This window comes from Myxine glutinosa, chromosome 1 (assembly GCF_964187855.1).
Source record: "Myxine glutinosa chromosome 1, kmMyxGlut1.1, whole genome shotgun sequence".
Classification (NCBI taxonomy): Eukaryota; Metazoa; Chordata; class Myxini; order Myxiniformes; family Myxinidae; genus Myxine; species Myxine glutinosa.
This window is the reverse complement of record NC_136261.1, coordinates 421,419,668-421,440,288: the sequence shown is the minus strand read 5'-3', so window position 1 is coordinate 421,440,288 and position 20,621 is coordinate 421,419,668. Positions and strand designations below refer to the sequence as shown.

The following is a 20,621-nucleotide window of genomic DNA, read 5'->3' as shown; positions in this document are numbered from 1 at the left end:
TTAATGGAAGTGTTTTGTTCGATTAATTTTGTTCAATTTGTGTTCAAATGACCATCGATGTTGGGGGCAAAGTTATGGGTGAATTTGGTGAGTGGTTGTGGGCAAACGAAGATTAATTTAGATTTATCATAGTTAAGTTCGAGGAAGTTGATTTGAAGCCAGAATTTCATTTGGATGCCAGAAAGGAGAAAGGAGATGCTGAAAGCCAGAAAGGAGATGCTGTTGTCTACTCTGAATGACAGGTGGCGGTATCCAGGGCGCTGAGGAGTTTGTTCACGTTGTAAAGTTTGTTTATTTAGTTTGTTTATTGTAGAGAAGAGTGCTTTTGGGATTCCGGAGCCAGAGTGGATAATTTGAGAGTAGTAGGTGGTCCATGTGAAGCTTGGGAGTGAACTGATTTGGGTTTAATAGGCACAAGCTGGTCTAAACAGGGTGAGGAGGATGGCGTGATTGATGATGTCAAAGGAGGCGTTGAGGTGAGGAGGATGAAAATGTTGAGGTTGCCGGCATCAGAGGAGAGAAAAGGTCGCTGGTGATTTTGAGGAGAACAGTTTCAGTACTGTGGCTGGAGCAGAATCCGGATTGGGATGTTTCATACAGGTTATTGGCAGAGTGGTGATGTTTGAGTTGAGTGGCCACAGCACGTTCCAAAACTTTTGACAGAAAGGGTAGATTGGAGATGAGTCTGAAGTTATTTAGGGTGTCAGGGTTTAGTCCAGGGTTTTTCCAAAATGGGGGTGAAGTTTCACGAGTTTTTGGGGAAATCGGTATGTGAAGCTGGATTAAGTTGGAACTGCTTGATGAGCCATGGAGATGGATTGGGTTTTGTTGTTGGTTGTCTGGGAGTTCGGTTGTTGCATTGCCAAAGGTTTCTGTGTGGTGGACACACTCGTTGGCTGTTGTCTTGTGTGACGTGGATGGAGATGTATGTGGCTGCGTGTGGCTGCCTGGAGTCGGGAAGACGGCTACAGTGGTTGATATTGGTTGTGGATCGTCCGGGGTGCTTCGATTTGCATAGGGGGTGAAGATTGGGATATTACATTATTTTAAGTAAGTATTGGTATGAGTAATTACATAAGTAATTATGAGTTATTATGAGTATTAGTTATGAGTAAGTGATTATTTTAGTAAAGTTACATGTTTCGCTGTGTTGTGGATCTGGGGACAAGCTAGTTTGATGGGTACCCTGGGGTCTTCGGCGTGTCTATGTGTTTGGCTGTCTGTCACACCGGACTCTTGAATGGGTTTTCATGAGACGAATTTCAGACATAACAGTGAGAATCTATTTTGAGCGAATCACAGTGGGTGAGGAAAACATTGTGTGTGACCAGACACCAGAACTGACTAGAGTTGAAATTGGAAGTAAACCAGGTTATTTCTATTATTTGTTTATTCGTGAAATAAATAAATAATAGGGGGAGGTTAATGGAGGTTAATGGTGGTTTGTTTGTGTTAATGGAGGTTAATGGTGGTTTGTTTGTGTTAATTCTAGTTGAAACTCTCGCTGAAGTAATTTTCGTTTATTTTTATTTTTTGATTCGATTTGAGAGTTGAGATGATTGATTTTTTATTAATTTTATAATTTTATTTTTATTGATGTTGGAAACAGGTAATGGGATGCTGAGAGAAGGATTGAATTTATTTTGAATTGGACTGGATTAAATGGGATTGAATTTAAAAATTGAATATTGGATAAAATTGGATCCACTTGAAAAAAAGTGGATTAGGAAATTGGAGAAAAGGTGTTCTATGAAACTATGAATTGAATGAATTGAATCTATGAATTGGAGACCTGTAGACCAGGCGCTCCCAGGAGACTTGTGGACCAGGTGTTCCACCAGAGGAAAAAGACCAGGTGTTCGTGGAGCACTTCACCTGCAAGAACGCCTTGGAACCAAGGTGGAAGGGACCAGTCCAGGTGTTGCTGACTACACCAACGGCAGTCTTTTGCGAGGGCAAGACTTCGTGGATCCACGCCACGCACTGTAAGTTGGCCATACAAGCACCAGACACTACACCACAGCAACCACAGTAAGGATGGGCCTAATCATAGGTACAATACTATTGATAGCGACAGCAGCTAGGGGAAACTCCGATTCCAATAGATGCGAAAACGAAACCCGACACCTCACCGTAACATGGGGACAAAGAGTATCACTACCATGTTTCGAACAGAAAGCCCTGCACACAAATTGGGTGAACATAAATTGGCTAGCACTGTCGGCAGGGCCTGGACGCGTTGGCATGGTACTACAAAAGCAACGAGAGTTCCGGGAAGACGGGCAAGCTAGCATTAAGACCTTGGCCCAACCAGGATACCAATGGGGAACCCCTGATTCTAAGCTACAAACACGCACACGCCTAGGGAAAGACATGACCATGCAGGTCCGGTGCAGCGTCTGGACCCCTGGCGCGGCCGGTGGCGAAAAGAACTACATACGATGCAACAAATACATACTCACGCCACAACCCCAGAATAAGGCCCCAAAGAAGGGTGAAAACACATATTGGAAAGTGGCCAGGGAGGTGGCAACAATTCAAAATAGGACACACTGCTGGTCGTGCATGCACTTTCCCCAAGCAGGCACCACAGGAATACACATGATAGTGCTACCTCTGTCCCTCAATGACCTCTGCTCACAACCTATCGATTCCCCATGTTTAGTCACCACGCTGGAAAGAGAAGGGGTTGACAACGGCAAGAGTTGCAATCGACAATTTAATTATCGCCCGTCAATGATTGCCCATGTGGCCAAGAGGCCTGCCCCCGTCTGGGTCAAACCACAGAAAGGGAGGGTCTGCCTCCAGGGTTCCGGCCACTTGCGTATGGGAGAATCAGAATGCGCCTACACTCTCCCCGGGAAGCTGGGACAAGGGAGCTCGGGGATTACATTACGAATAGTACTGCAAGATAAACACAACCACAACATAACGGCTATAACATTCTCTAGGGGGGTTAGTAGGATTAATGGGGTGGTAAAGGGACTCCAGTGCTTATCCACCCACCTGGTCCCACCCCATGGGACAATGTTTATATGCGGCGACAAGGCTTACCCCTATTTACCAAATAATTGGGGGGGCACATGTTATCTGGGTTCAGTCCTTCCTGACGTTGAGATACTGGATGAGCTAGACCCAAAGTCCTTGGACAGGCGTTATAAGAGGTCAGTCATGAACGAAGATGGAACCACTAAACTACACGGGAGTCTATGGGAAAAGGTGTTTGGTTTCTTCTTCCCAGGAGCAGGCACAGTCATGGATAGTTTCCGGATAGACAAATTGGCTTTGGCCCTAGAAAAGGTGGCAAACGACACCGCTACGGCTCATGACATACTATTGGATCGATCGGATCGCGCGCGAAAATTCTTATACATTTAGCTGGCTCACTGACTGGTTCCAGGGATGGACGGGCACCATAGTGAAGTGGTTATTGACCGCACTGGCTGTGATAATCGGGGTAGTAATTTGGGGGGCACTAATGAAATCTCTAGTCCTCCTCTGTATGAGAAAGTATTTTACAGGATGGAAAGTGAAGAAGCCGCCGACAACGACTATGGCTCTGACCACAGAGGCCGTCGACCTGAACGGGTCCTTCAACAAGGCAGTTGCGACCGGCACTCCAGAAAATTGCATTGAATTTTGTAATGACTGTGATACTTGTGTGGATCCCATGTGGGAACTGGCTGCTGCCTGTAACGGTGTATGTAATGACTGTGATACTTGTGCGGATCCCATGTGGGAACTGGCTGCTGCCTGTAACGGTGTATGTGATGACTGTGATACTTGTGCTATAAACCCCTTGCGTGTACTGGCTAACGCTGCTTATGTATTACAAGCGGACAGCTGCACGCCCCCTTCCGACCCAACTATGGATCTGATTGCGACACTGGGTCTGGCGGTCGAGGGACCCGACGTGGATATCCTAGACCCGCAAGCCGACCAGGCGCCCAAGGGAGACTTTGACATAAAGGAAGTTCCTCTCTTTGCTTCATATGTATTAAGTTCAAATGCTTCAAGTGAATCGGATTTTTACGCTCTGTACCCTGACCAGGAAATTGAGACACAAGATACTGACAATATTATGTATTCCCCAGAACAGCAGCACGTGAGGGACCTCATGGGCATGATCGTTGATTAACTTCGAAGATCTGCAAGGACTGGGTCTGCAAAGGGTGGGGGGAGCAAGTTCCGCAGAGGAGGTGGTGGCCCTCTGGCGGAGCAGAACCTCATCTGGACCAGACCTCTTCGTTGTGGATCCGAAACGTTAATGGACTTTCATGTTCTGAGCCCTCAGGTTCCGAGCACGCACCACACGACACGTTCGCCAAATGCACGGGCGAGGCGCTTTGGGCGCACGATATGCCCTTGGGAGATACCCGCATTACACAATTATTTTTTCAATACCCGCATTACACAATTATTTTTCAATAAAGCCCGATGTGGCACGTTGTCTCTTAAGATACTTTGTCTCGACGAGACAAGAGGAAGGAATGTCAAGTAGTAGATTTGTTATTGCCTAAAGTTCAGTTATAGACGTTGGTTGCTAATGTGTTATGATTTAAATGTTGTCTAAAAATGCTATTTCATAAAGTTAATAAAGGGTTTTTGCTTCGTTTTAGTTTTGGATGAGAAAAGGCTCGCTGAGGTCATGCTGAACAAATTGTATACGTGTGCTTTTTTCGAGGCTGGTCGTAAAACCACGCCCACATGCGCGTGATTTTGTGTAACGCGAGTAGAATGTTTAGAGTGCAGACATAAACCTATCGTTAACCATATATATTTTGTTTTAATCACAGCAACGCATGACTCTGTATAAACATGCTTTGAATTACTCATGTACACAAACCCATAAAATATATGGGTTTGTTTGGCTAAGCATACACTCTTCTCTTTGTGAGTTACATTTCTGTTTTCTCGGAGCCCAGAGAAACATTTGGTCCGAATGATAAGGAAGGGCTGACTCCCCCGAATAACAGGGCGGATGACGGTGGGGGCTTGGCCCACCGGGGAGGAACCTCTCCCAGTTTTGTTTGTTCCCTCGGAGATTTCCTGATAAAACGTGTCCCTATATAAATGGACTGGGAATCAATGTGTTTTCAGGAAGGCTTGACTTGGCATGAGACTGGCTCTTGCTGTAGACGTCTTGGCTTCTTCCGGATCTGTATAAGTTGGTTTTTAATAAAGCTGCGCCATTTTTCAGGCTATTTGTGGACTTCTTTTCCAAACGAAGAGCTGATTCTTCACAGATGGTACCAGGAGTGGGGTGTCAACAGACGCGGAGGACGGGAAACGGAGCCCGAGGGACAGGAGGAAGGCTGACCTGAGGCCGGCGCCGGCACGTTGATTTGATTAAAGGTGGGAGTTGTTTTATATCAGAGGGCTATTATTCCAAATTCGTACCTTCCTCCCTCGCACGGGTTCAGTCTCCTTGTCTTCCGCGCTGTCTGCACTCGAACAGAAATTGTAAGTAAAGGCTCATTTAGGCCTCAGAATGACGTGGTTTTGTTAAAGCCAGGATAAACAAGTAAGGATAAACCAGGAAGGACTTAACAGTAAGCTTAAAGTTACAGTTAGCACCAGGAGGGGAAAATGAGGTCGGACAGCCATATAGGCTGAAGCCAGGTGGCCAAGATTTTTCCAGGAAGGAACAGCCCAGAGACAAGATGGGGTATGCCATTGCATGCCAGGGAACGAAGGGCTGTGGCTAAACTTAGATAGAAGGCCAAAGCAACAGAGGTCCAGATAGAAACAGGCCAGGACCTGGTGGACAAGAGAAAATAAATAAGCTCACAGGAAATGGGCCAGGTGGCCACAGGGTGAGAAGGACAGGAATGGTTTTTGAAATATTGAAATTTTAAGCATTGCAGCTATAGTTATTGAAGCTATAGGACAGAGGACAAGTAAGTAAGCAGTTAAACAAGTAAATCAGCGAGTGATGCCGCTGGACCAGATACCAGACCAAGACCCCCCACCCCCCCAAGACCTGAGCTCAGTCCCGGGGCTCTAGGCAACACCCCCCACCCCCCCAAGACCTGAGCTCAGTCCCAGGGCTCTAGGCAACACCCCAACACCCCACCCTGCCTTCCCTTTTTTCACCTCAACCCACCCCCCGTCCAACCCGTCCCAAAAATCCTTTTCCTTGAATGAGAGACGTAACATGAATGAGCAAAGATTGTTTGGGAGTGGCTGGAGAAAGGCATGATTTGAGTCGATCTGAGTTTCGCGCGAAGTCTGGGAGACTTATATGAGTATATGGATGAGGAATGAATGTATATTGGGATGTTAATTGACGTGTGTATCTGGCCAATGTATCTGTCTGTATGACATATGCAAAGCAGAGGGTTTCGGTGTGAAGCTTTGTAAGTGATCTGCTCGACGTGCGGGAAATTCAGGCCGGGAATGTCCATTTTTGCGTCTATCCGAGAGAACAGGCGAGGTCCTGAACTGAGTCCGGATTTTCATCTGTTTGGGAGTTGTTTGGGAAGCGAATTGATATAAATCGGGTCAGGAAAGCACTCGGAGTGCCCTCGTCGATCTACTGTTGATATGAAGCGGTTTCTTGGAGATGGTTGCAGGATGGGCTGTTTTTTTTTTCGCTAAATTCAGAATTCGAATCAATATGTGTGTTTTACTTGAATCGAAGAGTTCATTCAATGGCAGATATTGTGTATTGTATGTGTGGGGTAGGCCTATATTCCTGAGGCAGCTCACCTTTAGGATGATGATGTCACATAGTGCATTTTGGGTCAGAGAGGTGGAGCGTCGGAGATCCTGTTTTTTTGCGATGTTTACGAGCTAGGGATGAGTTCTGACAGCTCAATGTTCTGACAGCTCACTACATGTCAGGTCGCAGATTTGTTATGACAGCTTTTCGCACTTTGTTATGACAGCCGACTGCATGTCCCAACGTGAGGTAAACCCCGCCGCGAACGCGAATAGAGCGGCGTGCAGGGAGTGTTGGGATTCGTGTGGAGGCACGAGGGTGCGCGCCAAGACGGGGGGGCGGCGTGGCGTCGTCGCGTTGAGATGGTTGTGCCAGGTCGATCGGCGATCTCTGAATTTAAATCGGATTTTTGTCATGTGTGTTGTGAAATTAAACGTCTATCCGAGAATCCTGGCAATGTTCGTTTAACTAAAGTGTGGTACAAACCTGTGTTTCCGCCGTGCGGCTCCGTGGAAGTTTGGGTAGAGGGATATTGTGTGTTCAGACAGGAGCCGAGCGAGCCGCGAGTCACGGGTGTGCTGTATGAGATTTGCTCAGAGTGCTGGCGATAACTCGCCCACTCTCAGAGGAGGATGTGTGCCCAAATGCATTGTGGGTCATTTCGACTTTGCTGGATGTCGGACGTTCATGTCAGACGAGCCATGTCGGAATAGTGGCCGGCTGCGACATATATGCCAGGCAATGTCACAGGACGAATACGTTATCTAGGATGGATTTATATGGATGGATGGACTTATAAGATGGATTTTTATTTAAGATGGATTTATAAGATGGATAGATGGATGGATTTATTTAAGATGGCTAAAATAAACGATTTCAAGACAGAGTAATTAATTTCCGGAGCCAAGTTCCAACAGGAAGTCTTGTTCATACAGTAAGGTACAGTGCGGAGTGGCGGCTGGAAGATGCATCGATGCATTTGTGTTGACCAATTCGAAGTTTGACCTTTTAAAGTTTAGTTGACCTTTGTTCGAGATATGCAAGGGAAAGGTCAGAGGTAATTCACTAACCTTGGAAAAACGACAGGCGGAGTCAGTCTACAGGGTGTTGCTTTAACGACAGGATATATAGGACTTAAATCTGGAGAATATCGGGACATTATATTGTGGGTGAAACCAAAATCAGGTACATAATTAGTGGACAGAGAATATCGAGTTTTTTGTTGTTGTGGAAGCGTCAGGTACAGTACGCTTGGAATTTAATTTAACCGGGTCGAGTACAGTGACGTGTTCGATCGAGCTGTGGGGATTTGAGATGGATTTGAGTCACGTTAAATGGAGGACATTTGGGAGGATGAAGAGATGCAAGTAACGTGGATTAAATTGTGGTATCACGAGTTGGGTGCCAGAGATATTGTGGTTATTATAACTCACTGATTATAGGGGGCGCCGGGCGCACCGAGTACAGATCGGGTTGCATGATGGAGCACGCATGCATGGATTTTGGCTTTGCGAGGCTCCGGATAGAAATTGGCATTTCGATGCTGTGGATTATATTGTGCCTGCCCGGAAAGGTGATGTCCTGTGCTGGGGCTGGCGACATGCCTCTGTTATTTGTCTGTCTGTCGGTCTGATTGTAAGTCTTTGGTACTGGGAGGGCTAATTGAGTGCTTAGGCGTCATTGTTCCATGGAGGCAGGAGCTGTGAGTCACAAAATGTAAACGGGAACTTTGTGTAACTTTGCACCGGATCCACAAACAGAGAGATGGACAGGACAACAATGGAGTTTATATGAACTGGGTGATGGGCAATAGTGTATGAGTGAGTAATTATGATCTGTTTAAGTGTAAGAGGCGGTGGAGAAGAAAGGGGTGATGAAAAGTTATTTGTTTAGTGTGAAGTAGGTTGGTTGCTTACTTGTCACAGTAAGATGAGAGTTGTGTTTTTAAGCTTGGTCTTTGAATGAATTGTTGATTGGAAAAGTGATTTTTGATCGCTGATCCGATCTGGTTTTGAATTGTTTGATTTAATTTTGAGTTGATTGGAGGTAATAAGGATTTGTGTTGATTTCCTGATTTGAGTTCATCTGGAAACAAAGACAGATGGGATTAATGTGTATATCAGGAACAATTTGGAAAAGAAATATGGATATATGACATTACTAAAATATAACCAAGCAATTGAGAGTTCTTGGGTTAATGGGATATAAATAAATGCATCTACAAGTTGATGGTTTATAAAAATTTAGTTCTGGATGATACTTAAACGATGAACAATGTTGGCAATATACAAAGAATGTGACTTGTTTTTTGGGGGGAAAACATGTGGTTTAAAATTGGTTGGCTAAGTTTTAAAGATGGAGATGTTTTGCAGAACTCTTATGATTATTTATATGAGTGGTGGACTATTCCATGGCGAAGCATTTTCCAGTTTATTGAAAGTTGGATAAGAGGGAGTATCCAGGAAAAAGATGTTCAAGTGAACTTTGTGCTGTGAAAAGAATGTCGAGTTAATGGAAGTGTTTTGTTCGATTAATTTTGTTCAATTTGTGTTCAAATGACCATCGATGTTGGGGGCAAAGTTATGGGTGAATTTGGTGAGTGGTTGTGGGCAAACGAAGATTAATTTAGATTTATCATAGTTAAGTTCGAGGAAGTTGATTTGAAGCCAGAATTTCATTTGGATGCCAGAAAGGAGAAAGGAGATGCTGAAAGCCAGAAAGGAGATGCTGTTGTCTACTCTGAATGACAGGTGGCGGTATCCAGGGCGCTGAGGAGTTTGTTCACGTTGTAAAGTTTGTTTATTTAGTTTGTTTATTGTAGAGAAGAGTGCTTTTGGGATTCCGGAGCCAGAGTGGATAATTTGAGAGTAGTAGGTGGTCCATGTGAAGCTTGGGAGTGAACTGATTTGGGTTTAATAGGCACAAGCTGGTCTAAACAGGGTGAGGAGGATGGCGTGATTGATGATGTCAAAGGAGGCGTTGAGGTGAGGAGGATGAAAATGTTGAGGTTGCCGGCATCAGAGGAGAGAAAAGGTCGCTGGTGATTTTGAGGAGAACAGTTTCAGTACTGTGGCTGGAGCAGAATCCGGATTGGGATGTTTCATACAGGTTATTGGCAGAGTGGTGATGTTTGAGTTGAGTGGCCACAGCACGTTCCAAAACTTTTGACAGAAAGGGTAGATTGGAGATGAGTCTGAAGTTATTTAGGGTGTCAGGGTTTAGTCCAGGGTTTTTCCAAAATGGGGGTGAAGTTTCACGAGTTTTTGGGGAAATCGGTATGTGAAGCTGGATTAAGTTGGAACTGCTTGATGAGCCATGGAGATGGATTGGGTTTTGTTGTTGGTTGTCTGGGAGTTCGGTTGTTGCATTGCCAAAGGTTTCTGTGTGGTGGACACACTCGTTGGCTGTTGTCTTGTGTGACGTGGATGGAGATGTATGTGGCTGCGTGTGGCTGCCTGGAGTCGGGAAGACGGCTACAGTGGTTGATATTGGTTGTGGATCGTCCGGGGTGCTTCGATTTGCATAGGGGGTGAAGATTGGGATATTACATTATTTTAAGTAAGTATTGGTATGAGTAATTACATAAGTAATTATGAGTTATTATGAGTATTAGTTATGAGTAAGTGATTATTTTAGTAAAGTTACATGTTTCGCTGTGTTGTGGATCTGGGGACAAGCTAGTTTGATGGGTACCCTGGGGTCTTCGGCGTGTCTATGTGTTTGGCTGTCTGTCACACCGGACTCTTGAATGGGTTTTCATGAGACGAATTTCAGACATAACAGTGAGAATCTATTTTGAGCGAATCACAGTGGGTGAGGAAAACATTGTGTGTGACCAGACACCAGAACTGACTAGAGTTGAAATTGGAAGTAAACCAGGTTATTTCTATTATTTGTTTATTCGTGAAATAAATAAATAATAGGGGGAGGTTAATGGAGGTTAATGGTGGTTTGTTTGTGTTAATGGAGGTTAATGGTGGTTTGTTTGTGTTAATTCTAGTTGAAACTCTCGCTGAAGTAATTTTCGTTTATTTTTATTTTTTGATTCGATTTGAGAGTTGAGATGATTGATTTTTTATTAATTTTATAATTTTATTTTTATTGATGTTGGAAACAGGTAATGGGATGCTGAGAGAAGGATTGAATTTATTTTGAATTGGACTGGATTAAATGGGATTGAATTTAAAAATTGAATATTGGATAAAATTGGATCCACTTGAAAAAAAGTGGATTAGGAAATTGGAGAAAAGGTGTTCTATGAAACTATGAATTGAATGAATTGAATCTATGAATTGGAGACCTGTAGACCAGGCGCTCCCAGGAGACTTGTGGACCAGGTGTTCCACCAGAGGAAAAAGACCAGGTGTTCGTGGAGCACTTCACCTGCAAGAACGCCTTGGAACCAAGGTGGAAGGGACCAGTCCAGGTGTTGCTGACTACACCAACGGCAGTCTTTTGCGAGGGCAAGACTTCGTGGATCCACGCCACGCACTGTAAGTTGGCCATACAAGCACCAGACACTACACCACAGCAACCACAGTAAGGATGGGCCTAATCATAGGTACAATACTATTGATAGCGACAGCAGCTAGGGGAAACTCCGATTCCAATAGATGCGAAAACGAAACCCGACACCTCACCGTAACATGGGGACAAAGAGTATCACTACCATGTTTCGAACAGAAAGCCCTGCACACAAATTGGGTGAACATAAATTGGCTAGCACTGTCGGCAGGGCCTGGACGCGTTGGCATGGTACTACAAAAGCAACGAGAGTTCCGGGAAGACGGGCAAGCTAGCATTAAGACCTTGGCCCAACCAGGATACCAATGGGGAACCCCTGATTCTAAGCTACAAACACGCACACGCCTAGGGAAAGACATGACCATGCAGGTCCGGTGCAGCGTCTGGACCCCTGGCGCGGCCGGTGGCGAAAAGAACTACATACGATGCAACGAATACATACTCACGCCACAACCCCAGAATAAGGCCCCAAAGAAGGGTGAAAACACATATTGGAAAGTGGCCAGGGAGGTGGCAACAATTCAAAATAGGACACACTGCTGGTCGTGCATGCACTTTCCCCAAGCAGGCACCACAGGAATACACATGATAGTGCTACCTCTGTCCCTCAATGACCTCTGCTCACAACCTATCGATTCCCCATGTTTAGTCACCACGCTGGAAAGAGAAGGGGTTGACAACGGCAAGAGTTGCAATCGACAATTTAATTATCGCCCGTCAATGATTGCCCATGTGGCCAAGAGGCCTGCCCCCGTCTGGGTCAAACCACAGAAAGGGAGGGTCTGCCTCCAGGGTTCCGGCCACTTGCGTATGGGAGAATCAGAATGCGCCTACACTCTCCCCGGGAAGCTGGGACAAGGGAGCTCGGGGATTACATTACGAATAGTACTGCAAGATAAACACAACCACAACATAACGGCTATAACATTCTCTAGGGGGGTTAGTAGGATTAATGGGGTGGTAAAGGGACTCCAGTGCTTATCCACCCACCTGGTCCCACCCCATGGGACAATGTTTATATGCGGCGACAAGGCTTACCCCTATTTACCAAATAATTGGGGGGGCACATGTTATCTGGGTTCAGTCCTTCCTGACGTTGAGATACTGGATGAGCTAGACCCAAAGTCCTTGGACAGGCGTTATAAGAGGTCAGTCATGAACGAAGATGGAACCACTAAACTACACGGGAGTCTATGGGAAAAGGTGTTTGGTTTCTTCTTCCCAGGAGCAGGCACAGTCATGGATAGTTTCCGGATAGACAAATTGGCTTTGGCCCTAGAAAAGGTGGCAAACGACACCGCTACGGCTCATGACATACTATTGGATCGATCGGATCGCGCGCGAAAATTCTTATACATTTAGCTGGCTCACTGACTGGTTCCAGGGATGGACGGGCACCATAGTGAAGTGGTTATTGACCGCACTGGCTGTGATAATCGGGGTAGTAATTTGGGGGGCACTAATGAAATCTCTAGTCCTCCTCTGTATGAGAAAGTATTTTACAGGATGGAAAGTGAAGAAGCCGCCGACAACGACTATGGCTCTGACCACAGAGGCCGTCGACCTGAACGGGTCCTTCAACAAGGCAGTTGCGACCGGCACTCCAGAAAATTGCATTGAATTTTGTAATGACTGTGATACTTGTGTGGATCCCATGTGGGAACTGGCTGCTGCCTGTAACGGTGTATGTAATGACTGTGATACTTGTGCGGATCCCATGTGGGAACTGGCTGCTGCCTGTAACGGTGTATGTGATGACTGTGATACTTGTGCTATAAACCCCTTGCGTGTACTGGCTAACGCTGCTTATGTATTACAAGCGGACAGCTGCACGCCCCCTTCCGACCCAACTATGGATCTGATTGCGACACTGGGTCTGGCGGTCGAGGGACCCGACGTGGATATCCTAGACCCGCAAGCCGACCAGGCGCCCAAGGGAGACTTTGACATAAAGGAAGTTCCTCTCTTTGCTTCATATGTATTAAGTTCAAATGCTTCAAGTGAATCGGATTTTTACGCTCTGTACCCTGACCAGGAAATTGAGACACAAGATACTGACAATATTATGTATTCCCCAGAACAGCAGCACGTGAGGGACCTCATGGGCATGATCGTTGATTAACTTCGAAGATCTGCAAGGACTGGGTCTGCAAAGGGTGGGGGGAGCAAGTTCCGCAGAGGAGGTGGTGGCCCTCTGGCGGAGCAGAACCTCATCTGGACCAGACCTCTTCGTTGTGGATCCGAAACGTTAATGGACGTTCATGTTCTGAGCCCTCAGGTTCCGAGCACGCACCACACGACACGTTCGCCAAATGCACGGGCGAGGCGCTTTGGGCGCACGATATGCCCTTGGGAGATACCCGCATTACACAATTATTTTTTCAATACCCGCATTACACAATTATTTTTCAATAAAGCCCGATGTGGCACGTTGTCTCTTAAGATACTTTGTCTCGACGAGACAAGAGGAAGGAATGTCAAGTAGTAGATTTGTTATTGCCTAAAGTTCAGTTATAGACGTTGGTTGCTAATGTGTTATGATTTAAATGTTGTCTAAAAATGCTATTTCATAAAGTTAATAAAGGGTTTTTGCTTCGTTTTAGTTTTGGATGAGAAAAGGCTCGCTGAGGTCATGCTGAACAAATTGTATACGTGTGCTTTTTTCGAGGCTGGTCGTAAAACCACGCCCACATGCGCGTGATTTTGTGTAACGCGAGTAGAATGTTTAGAGTGCAGACATAAACCTATCGTTAACCATATATATTTTGTTTTAATCACAGCAACGCATGACTCTGTATAAACATGCTTTGAATTACTCATGTACACAAACCCATAAAATATATGGGTTTGTTTGGCTAAGCATACACTCTTCTCTTTGTGAGTTACATTTCTGTTTTCTCGGAGCCCAGAGAAACATTTGGTCCGAATGATAAGGAAGGGCTGACTCCCCCGAATAACAGGGCGGATGACGGTGGGGGCTTGGCCCACCGGGGAGGAACCTCTCCCAGTTTTGTTTGTTCCCTCGGAGATTTCCTGATAAAACGTGTCCCTATATAAATGGACTGGGAATCAATGTGTTTTCAGGAAGGCTTGACTTGGCATGAGACTGGCTCTTGCTGTAGACGTCTTGGCTTCTTCCGGATCTGTATAAGTTGGTTTTTAATAAAGCTGCGCCATTTTTCAGGCTATTTGTGGACTTCTTTTCCAAACGAAGAGCTGATTCTTCACAGTCACCACACCATAAAAAGCCCTATTTAAATGAAAACTCACTTTATTTAAAAACATACTCTTGGTAGTCACCACATCATAAAAATCCCTTTAAAAATGAAAACTCACACTTTATTTAAAAACATCATCTTGTTAATCACCACACCATAAAAAGCCCTATAAAAATTACATCTCACAATTTATTTAAAAACATGCTCTTGGTAGTCACGACAACATAAAAAGCCCTATAAAAATGAAACTCACTTTATTTAAAACATGCTCTTGGTATTCACCACATCATAAAAATCCCTTTAAAAATGAACTCACACTTTATTTAAAAACATACTCTTGGGAGTCACCACACCATAAAAAGCCCTATAAAAATGAAAACTCACTTTATGTAAAAACATACTCTTGGTAGTCACCACACCATAAACAGCCCTATAAAAATGAAAACTCACACTTTATTTAAAAACATACTTTTTGGAGTTACCGCACCATAAAAAGCCCTATAAAAATGAAAACTCATTTTATTTGAAAACATACTCTTGGGAGTCACCACACGATAAAATAGACCCTATTTAAATGAAAACTCACTTCATTTAAAAACATGCTCTTGGTAGTCACCACAACATAAAAAGCCCTATAAAAATGAAAACTCACACTTTTAAAAACATGCTCTTGGTAATCACCACATCATAAAAATCCCTTTAGAAATGAAAACTCAGTTTATTTAAAAACATGCTCTTGGTAATCACCACATCATAAAGATCCCTTTAAAAATTAACACTCACACTTTATTTAAAAACATCCTCTTGGTAGTCACCACACCATAAAAAGACCCGATTTAAATGAAAACTCACTTCATTTCAAAACATGCTCTTTGTAGTCACCACAACATGAAAAGCCCTATAAAAATGAAAACTCACTTCATTTCAAAACATGCTCTTTGTAGTCACCACAACATGAAAAGCCCTATAAAAATGAAAACTCACACTTTATTTAAAAACATGCTATTGGTAGTCACCACACCATAAAAAGCCCTATTTAAATGAAAATACACTTTATTTAAAAACATGCTCTTGGTAGTCACCACACCATAAAAAGCCCTATAAAAATTAAAACTCAAACTTTATTTAAAAACATGCTCTTGGTAGTCACCACACCATAAAATGCCCTATAAAAATTAAACTCACACTTTCCTTAAAAACATGCTCTTGGTAGTCATGACAACATGAAAAGCCCTATAAAAATTAAAGCTCACACTTTATTTAAAAACATGCTCTTGGTAATCACCACATCATAAAAATCCCTTTAAAAACGAAAACTCACTTCATTTAAAAACATGCTCTTGGTAGTCACCACAACATAAAAAGCCCTATAAAAATTAAAACTCACACTTTTAAAAACATGCTCTTGGTAGTCACCACACCATGAAAAGCCCTATGAAAACTCATTTTATTTAAAAACATACTCTTGGGAGTCACCACACCATAAAAAAGACCCTATTTAAATGAAAACTCACTTCATTTAAAAACATGCTCTTGGTAGTCACCACAACATAAAAAGCCCTATAAAAATTAAAACTCACACTTTTAAAAACATGCTCTTGGTAATCACCACATCATAAAAATCCCTTTAGAAATGAAAACTCACTTTATTTAAAAACATGCTCTTGGTAATCACCACATCATAAAGATCCCTTTAAAAATGAAAACTCACACTTTATTTAAAAACATGCTATTGGTAGTCACCACACCATAAAAAGCCCTATTTAAATGAAAACTCAACTTTATTTAAAAACATACTCTTGGTAGTCACCACATCATAAAAATCCCTTTAAAAATGAAAACTCACACTTTATTTAAAAACATCCTCTTGTTAATCACCACACCATAAAAAGCCCTATAAAAATTAAAACTCACACTTTATTTAAAAACATGCTCTTGGTAGTCATGACAACATAAAAAGCCCTATAAAAATAAAACTCAAACTTTATTTAAAAACATCCTCTTGTTAATCACCACACTATAAAAAGCCCTATTTAAATGAAAACTCACTTTATTTAAAAACATACTCTTGGTAGTCACCACATCATAAAAATCCCTTTAAAAATGAAAACTCACACTCTATTTAAAAACATCCTCTTGTTAATCACCACACTATAAAAAGCCCCACAAAAATTAAAACACTTTATTTAAAAACATGCTCTTGGTAGTCACCACACCATATAAAAAGCCCTATAAAAATGAAAACTCACTTCATTTAAAAACATGCTCTTGGTAGTCACCACACCATAAAAAGCCATATAAAAATGAAAACTCACACGTTATTTAAAAACATACTATTGGGAGTCACCACACCATAACAAGCCCTATAAAATGAAAACTCACTTTATTTAAAAACATGCTCTTGGTAGTCACCACACCATAAAAAGCCCTATAAAATGAAAACTCACTTTATTTAAAAACATACTCTTGGTAGTCACCACACCATAAACAGCCCTATAAAAATGAAAACTCGCACTTTATTTAAAAACATGCTCTTGGTGGTCACCACACCATAAAAAGCCCTATAAAAATTAAAACTCACTTTATTTAAAACATGCTCTTGGTATTCACCACATCATAAAAATCCCTTTAAAAATGAACTCACACTTTATTTAAAAACATACTCTTGGGAGTCACCACACCATAAAAAGCCCTATAAAAATGAAAACTCACTTTATTTAAAAACATACTGTTGGTAGTCACCACACCATAAACAGCCCTATAAAAATGAAAACTCACACTTTATTTAAAAACATACTCTTCGGAGTCACCGCACCATAAAAAGCCCTATAAAAATGAAAACTCATTTTATTTAAAAACATACTCTTGGGAGTCACCACACCATAAAAAAGACCCTATTTAAATGAAAACTCACTTCATTTAAAAACATGCTCTTGGTAGTCACCACAACATAAAAAGCCCTATAAAAATTAAAACTCACACTTTTAAAAACATGCTCTTGGTAATCACCACATCATAAAAATCCCTTTAAAAATAAAAACTCACTTTATTTAAAAACATGCTCTTGGTAATCACCACATCATAAAAATCCCTTTAAAAATTAAAACTCACACTTTATTTAAAAACATCCTCTTGGTAGTCACCACACCATAAAAAGACCCGATTTAAATGAAAACTCACTTCATTTAAAAACATGCTCTTTGTAGTCACCACAACATGAAAAGCCCTATAAAAATGAAAACTCACACTTTATTTAAAAACATGCTCTTGGTAGTCACCACACCCATAAAAAGCCCTATAAAAATTAAAACTCAAACTTTATTTAAAAACATGCTCTTGGTAGTCACCACACCATAAAATGCCCTATAAAAATTAAACTCACACTTTAGTTAAAAACATGCTCTTGGTAGTCATGACAACATGAAAAGCCCTATAAAAATTAAAACTCACTTTATTTAAAAACATGCTCTTGGTAATCACCACATCATAAAAAGCCCTTTTTAAATGAAAACTCACTTTATTTAAAAACATGCTCTTGGTAGTCACCACATCATGAAAATCCCGATAAAAATTAAAACTCACACTTTATTTAAAAACATGCTCTTGGTAGTCACCACAACATGAAAAGCCCTATAGAAATTAAAACTCACACTTTATTTAATAACATGCCCTTGGTAGTCACCACACCATAAAAAGCCCAATAAAAATTTAAAATTCAAACTTTATTTAAAAACATGCCCCTGGTTGTCAGAACATCATAAAAATCCCTACAAAACTTAAGACTCACACTTTATTTTAAATCACTTCCCTAATCGATTGGTCTGTCAAATGAATTAGCACTGCAACCTGTTATTTTTCATCAATTAACGAACTACTGTAGGCTTGTGTGATAAGCGTTGATGGATATTAAATTAAGCATTTCATATTATCGTGTTGGATCTGGTTATTGAACATTTTAAAAGCAAATATATTTCCCCTCAATCTCGGGGCCCTGGGCACGTGCCCAGTGTGCCCATTGGGTAATCCGTCTCTGGGGATGAGGTTAGTATTAATAGAAAAAGCAGGTTTAGTAAAATAATAACTATGTTTCCTGTATACAAATGCAACAATAACCCAAATAAAAATTGTATAACTCCTAATGTTAATGCATATATACAGTCATGTGAAAAAGTAAGTACACCCCATGTAAAGTTTTGACTTTTTCAACATATTTCAACATACAGCTATTTTATCTTCATTTCAACAATATTGATAGATAAAGGTGATATAATATAACAAATATCGTGAAACATTTACATTTTGTAGTCCATTGTATAATTTAAATAAACATAAATGCAAATTTCGCATGTGGAAAAAGTAAGTACACCCTTGGCTCTAATAGGTGGTATTGCCCCCTTTGGCAGAAACAACCTCAAGTAGGCGTTTCTTATAACTATCTAGCAGTCTCTGACATCGACTGGGAGAAATTTTTGCCCACTCCTCCATCCAGAATTATTTCAGCTGTGCGATGTTTGAGGGGTTTCTTGCATGCACAGCTCGTTTCAAATCCCCCCACAACATCTCGATGGGATTTAGATCCGGGCTTTGACTTGGCCATTCCAGAACCCTCCATTTCTTTCTTTTCAGCCATTCCTTGGTGGATTTACTGGTATGTTTAGGGTCATTGTCATGTTGCAAGGTCCACCTTCAGTTGAGCTTCAACTTTCCGACAGATGGCCTCACATTATCCTCAAGTTGCTTTTCGAAGCTGCTCCATGCGCTCACGCTCTCGAAGCTAAGTGATCTATCACAATCGTGTTTTTGTCGAGACTGTATCTATCTTTCGGTGTGTGTACCTATAGCGTATCTTTTGGAAAATTTTCGGTGCTCATTTTTCGTACATGTATACACAATCGTCGGTTAATGGTATCGAGTATTCTGCGGCCTAGTACTCGTAGGCTTAGACTACCGTACCGTCTCCGACCTTGTGGCTTTGTTTTTCTCTCAGCGATTCGTCGAATGCGCTGAAATTATTTTCGTTCTCTGTTTCGTACCAGTCGTTCACCCCGTACCTCCTTGTTTAATATCTGTACTCACAAAAAAAAAAAAAAAAAAAAACATTTCCTTATCAGGTCTTATTCGTTTATTTGTTGTTCTTTTTGTTCGTTCGTTCTTCGTTCACGATCACGCGGTTAGAAATGTATAATCTCTCCCCTGAACAACTATTTTCTCTCATATATTATAACACCCTTTTCTTCTTTTCCTACAAAAGGATGCTTTCGTCTTGCTCACCAAATCTATTCATTCCAAAAAATATATATAATACCATCTCTTACAGTTCCTCCTTTCTACATTCCCTAAACTATCCAGAACTCCACCCCTCCTCCAGTGTCCTCAAACGTATTTTTGACTCGAAGGTCTCAAACTCATTTTGCAAAAAATGTTCGTTTCCCATGAATCGTACACTTTTCAAAATCCAATCTCACCCCTCCCCTCCAAATCCTCCCCATCACCCATCCCTTTCAAATCTCCCCCCTTGCCCCTTCCCTCCCCTCCCTCCTAAACTCCCCCCACACCCCTCCCCTCCGAGACTCTCCTTCACTCCTCCCCTCCTAGACTCCCCTCTCACCCCTCCTCCTCAAAGCATCCTCCCTGCTTCTTCCCCCTTCCAACTTTCACCTTCATCTCCCCAAACCTTCTGCCTCGCTCTTCCCCCTCCTCAAATAACACCTCACTGTGCCTCACCCAATCTCCATCAAACCTTTTGTCCGCCCCATTCTTCCCTTTCTCCAAGCTATTCTGAAATCTCTGAAATCTCTGACACACCTTCAACAGCTCTCCCTACCTCTTCCTCCTCTTCCACATCTTACCCTACCCCCCCCCCCCTGTTCTGGACCCGATGCTCCCCCTTCCTCTTCATTAACGGTATGGACCTCAAACATCCGGGGCCTTCGCTCAAACTTGACTGACCTCTCCATACAGGTTGCTTCTGTCAAACCAGATGTGATGTGCTTAACAGAAACCTTCCTCCTTTATGATGTCTCTGATTCCTTAGTATCTCTCCCGGGCTACTCCCTCCTCCGGTATGATAGACCTGAGCCTCGTCCTGGAGGTGGGGTTGCTATCTTTATAAAAAACTCTCTTCCTCACTCGCCCTCCACTGCCCTCTCTCCACCTCACCCCCAGGAATACCTTTGGCTACGGCTTCCCCTTCACTCCCACCTTTTGTTCATATG

The 20,621-nt window shown here is 42.5% G+C and overlaps 1 protein-coding gene across 1 annotated transcript in view; it reads left to right on the top strand.

Moving 5' to 3' along the window:
- LOC144888217 (uncharacterized) overlaps positions 1–20,621 on the top strand; it is a 166,624-nt gene that overhangs the window by 10,826 nt on the left and 135,177 nt on the right. The gene's annotated exons all lie outside the window — the stretch shown is intronic.